Source organism: Miscanthus floridulus, chromosome 7 (assembly GCF_019320115.1).
Source record: "Miscanthus floridulus cultivar M001 chromosome 7, ASM1932011v1, whole genome shotgun sequence".
NCBI lineage: Eukaryota > Viridiplantae > Streptophyta > Magnoliopsida > Poales > Poaceae > Miscanthus > Miscanthus floridulus.
This window is the reverse complement of record NC_089586.1, coordinates 8967690-8972590: the sequence shown is the minus strand read 5'-3', so window position 1 is coordinate 8972590 and position 4901 is coordinate 8967690. Positions and strand designations below refer to the sequence as shown.

At 48.8% G+C, this 4901-nt stretch overlaps 1 pseudogene; it reads left to right on the top strand.

The window, feature by feature from the left end:
* The first annotated feature begins 225 nt into the window (after positions 1 to 225).
* LOC136466501 (metal transporter NRAT1-like) lies at positions 226 to 3650 on the top strand (annotated as a pseudogene).
* Positions 3651 to 4901: the final 1251 nt, after the last annotated feature.

Genomic DNA, 4901 nt, shown 5'->3' with positions numbered 1-4901 from the left:
AACGAGAGTTTTCACACGCAGTAAGGACTAGGGTTCAGATCTCAAAAGCATACAATAAGTGAGGAATCATGAGACGAACCATGATGACAGCTAGTCACCTGCTCTTGGACTGCACTTGATGGTTTCAGTGTCTGTATGGGGCAGTCTTCAACGGGCCCCTGGCCTATAAAATACATACACAAGAACGTGGCCTGTTGAAAAGAGCAAGACTCTGTCTGGCCAACTTCCAGTGATAGGCACATTACTAAAACAGAGAATGGAGCAGACTGGTGAGATGGGGGAGATTGGACGAGAAGCTCGCCATGAAGGTGGAAAAGACGAGGAATTTCGGGTTCAGGTACATAATCACATTTGTCCACGTTTGCAGGTCTAAATCCAGCCCCCTTTTTGTTACTGTCCAGTGCTAATCTTTTCTGCTGGCCTGTAACAGCCAAAATGGAGGAAGTTCTTGGCCCATGTTGGACCTGGAGCTCTTGTGGCCATTGGCTTCCTGGATCCTAGCAACTGTAAGCTCTCTCATCTTTTTTTCTTAGATTGGCATACTGTTTCTTTTTAGATACTCTGTTGTTGGGAAGAAATAGAAAGTAATTATAGTGGTAATGCTTGGTTCTGAATATGGTTTGACAGTGGAAACTGAATTGCAAGCTGGGGCTGACTTCAAGTACCAGGTAGGCTATGTAGTTCTTGGCTTCTTGTCATAGCGAACCACAACTACCAACTTTGTATTAGCCAATGCTTTATCAAGCTTTTATTGCCCTCCCAGAAATAGATATCAAAATTGCAAATTTCAGCTGCAAAATCAATGCATAAAAGAGATTTATGACGAGTTGTAAACTATACAAGGGAAAGGAAAAGAAACATAGAAGACTATGTTATTGCCTGAAAATTTATATCTTTTTTCAGATCCCAATATTAGTCCATAGTAGAATTTCAATTTTGAAAGCTGGTAGATTATTCATGAAATACCTCGTGGACATTTTCAGGATTTTTTTGTGTTGACTCAGTAGCTGAATTAGAACGATTATTCCTACTGAAAGTGCATGATCTGCATATAATATTTCAACTGTACTAAACATGTGTCTGCACCAACAAGGATCTGCCCTGCTTTTAGTTTTAGTGCTCTGCATTTCCAGACCTTAGTTGACCAGCATTGAGCAGAGCAGCAAACTGCGTCATTTCCTCAATTTCTTTTCTCAAGTCTTCAACACCTTCTGATCATCTCGCTTTGTACTGCAATTTTATGATGAACAGCTTCTCTGGGTGATTTTAGTTGGAATGGTCTTTGCACTTTTGATCCAAACACTAGCTGCCAACCTTGGAGTGAAGACAGGTTTCATTTCACATCCATGTTGATCTCTGTACATCAAATCCTGAAAAGGCAATTAGGCACATAACCTCACCAAACCCATGGATGTCATTGGTCAATTTTGGTATAGGGAAGCATCTTGCTGAACTCTGCAGGGAAGAGTACCCGCGTTTCGTCAACATTTGCTTGTGGATCATCGCGGAGCTGGCAGTGATATCTGATGACATCCCTGAAGGTTGGTAAATTAGACAATTAGTTTTCCTCCTTCTTGTGTGTGCTCTGATGACATCCCTGAAGGTTGATCGATTGTTCCAATACTGCAGTGCTGGGCACAGCCTTTGCATTCAACATACTGCTCAAGATCCCAGTGTGGGCTGGAGTCATCCTCACGGTGTTCAGCACCCTCTTGCTTCTTGGAGTGCAGAGATTCGGGGTATGGTATTACATATAACATTCATTCACACTGAGGAAGTGAGGATACAATACCTTGAAGACGGTTTGGCCTACCCACTAACTAAGGCATACATATGTGCACCTCACCACACAGGCCCGCAAACTGGAGTTCATCATAGCGGCTTTCATGTTCACCATGGCGGCCTGCTTCTTCGGGGAGCTGAGCTACCTGAGGCCGTCCGCGGGAGAGGTTGTCAAGGGCATGTTCGTCCCCAGGATCCAAGGGAAAGGTGCCGCGGCCAACGCGATCGCACTCTTCGGCGCCATCATCACGCCGTAAGCAATCAATTCATCTGCTACCTGCCATGACCATGATGCTGTCATCAATAAGACTCTTCTGGATTTGATTGATGATCCATGACTTAGAAATCCAAAGTTGGAAGTTTGAAACGTGATTGGTCCGTACAGGTACAACTTGTTCCTGCACTCGGCTCTTGTGCTCTCGAGGAAGACCCCACGATCAGTGAAAAGCATCAGGGTAGGTCGTTGCACTGAATACAAGATTAGTGTCAGGATCCTGCTGCAGCTATATTAGTACACACTGTGTATCCTTCCTTCCTGATGAATAATGGCTAATGGCTTGGCTTCGTTCTGGCACTGGAATGGACAGGCTGCCTGCAGGTACTTCCTCATCGAGTGCAGCCTCGCGTTCGTGGTGGCGTTCCTCATCAATGTCGCGGTGGTCGTCGTCGCCGGATCCATCTGCAACGCAGGCAACCTCTCCCCGGACGATGCCAACACGTGCAGTGACCTCACCCTGCAGTCCACCCCTCTGTTGCTCAGGGTACACTAGTACACTCATGCATGCTGTACTGTATGTTCTGAACTGGATATAGATGAACTGATCACGCTCTTTGCTTCACTTTCAGAATGTTTTGGGGAGATCAAGCTCCGTCGTGTACGCTGTTGCGCTGCTGGCTTCTGGGCAGAGCACCACCATTAGCTGCACATTTGCTGGGCAGGTTATCATGCAGGTATTGCCAGTAGAACACTACTGTACACTGATCGATCCAGGTGTCGTCATCATGCATGTCCATCCACCCAGACCAAGTGTTTAGTAGTTAATTAAGGCCCTGCCATTGCCATGGCAATCATTCTGTCTATGCTTGTGTATTTGCAGGGGTTCCTGGACATGAGGATGAAGAACTGGGTGCGGAACCTGATCACGCGAGTCATCGCCATCGCTCCCAGCCTCATCGTCTCCGTCGTCAGCGGGCCGTCAGGCGCCGGCAAGCTCATCATCTTCTCATCGGTGAGCAATTCAATCAGTTGGGTTGGATGATCCATCCCTCGAGGTTCAGGAGCTAGCAGTTATCTGTTTCTGTTCTGTTGTAATGACAGGTACGGTGTTTGAATACTGCAGATGGTGCTGTCGTTTGAGCTGCCATTCGCGCTCATCCCGCTCCTCAAGTTCTGCAACAGCAGCAAGAAAGTCGGGCCCCTCAAGGAATCCATCTACGTACGTAAGCCGTCTTCCAATTCATTAATTTCTGACAAGGAATACATGTATCTGATGATCCAGTCTCAAGTATCATCTATGCATGCACGCAGACGGTGGTGATCGCGTGGATGCTGAGCTTCGCGCTCATAGTGGTGAACACCTACTTCCTGGTGTGGACGTACGTGGACTGGGTGGTGCACAACCACCTCCCCAAGTACGCGAACGCGCTCGTCTCCATCGTCGTCCTCGCGCTCATGGCCGCCTACCTCGTCTTCGTCGTCTACCTCACGTTCAGGAGGGACGCGGTGGCCACGTACGTGCCGGTGTCGGAGCGCGCGCAGGCGCAGGTAGAGGCCGGCGGCGGGGACGCAGGGGGTGGCTGCATCGGCCGCCGCCGACGCCGACCAGCCGGCGCCGTTCAGGAAGGACCTGGCCGATGCCTCCATGTAGATTCGGTAGATGTGTAGATGCAGATGCTTCGTTCGGGCAGTGACGATGTCGATCGATCACTGTTCATGCTGATCCTCTGCTGCATACTCGCTCACTGTACTCTGGGCTGGGGCTGATATGTGATTTGTCGATTGCCGTGTCGAGAGGTGTCCTGCAGGTTCATTCATTTGTCCTCTAGCTTATCATCGGATCTTGCAATTGGCCGTGTACACGTAGGAGTGTCACCCGTGTGCATTGTGCAAGCGACTAGGTTGCGTTTGCGTTTGGTTGTCCATGTGTTCTCGTTTGGTTCGTGGGGTAGATAGGGTGAGGATGAACCGGTCGTTGCCCATCGTTTGCCCATCGTCTCATTAGTGGGGCTCTCAAGTGTCAGCCACTCAACCTCCAAGCGCGCGTTAGTAGCCGCCATGGACGATGGGGGAACTCCGCACGTTAGGCCACCCCCCACCCTGCACCTCCATGGACGGCAAGCCACCTCCTCCCACTAGGCCACCTCGACACACCGGTCGCTCTCGCCCAGCTGGCCACGCCGTCTCCGAGCACCACCACTGTATATGCTCACCCCGCTCAACCCTATCCACAAGAGCTCCGCATCAGGGTCCACGCCATCCCTGACCGCCCCCACCCTAGCGTGCCTCTGCCCAGAGGAGCTACATGCCGCGGTCCACGTGAGAATTTCCACCGGAGGCCACACAAGAGCTCATGGCAAAGCTCCGTGCCGTGCCCTATAGGCCCCAACTCAAGAAAAAGAGGAGCGCAGACGGACCCTTGACGTCGTGAAGGTAGGATGTGTGCATACTTCTAAATTTTAGGGAACGGGTTACCTCGGATCTAGAGAAAATATTCCTATCTAGATATGACTACGTCCCTCTCCCCCCTCAACCAAATTCCTGTGAAACTAGGATCACCCCCAGTCGTCTTTCCTCATCTCAACCGAACACCACCTAAGGTCCATTCTATAAAAACTGTCAGTGGAAAATGTTAGTAACACATTTTTATATTTTCTTATCATGTAACTTTTTAAAATCGCAAAAATAATAAAAAAAAGCTCTATCAAAATCCACAAAACAGCACTCATGTCCACATCTCTAGGCGTACGACAAAGTTACTTCCAATCGCATATGCAAATGTACAACATACCAATACCACCTCCGGCGTCAGCAATTTTGCAGCCAAACCATGACTAGCAGAAAATCATAAACAATTCCTTTACAAGGCGCAAAAATAATAACAGAATAAAACAAATGGATC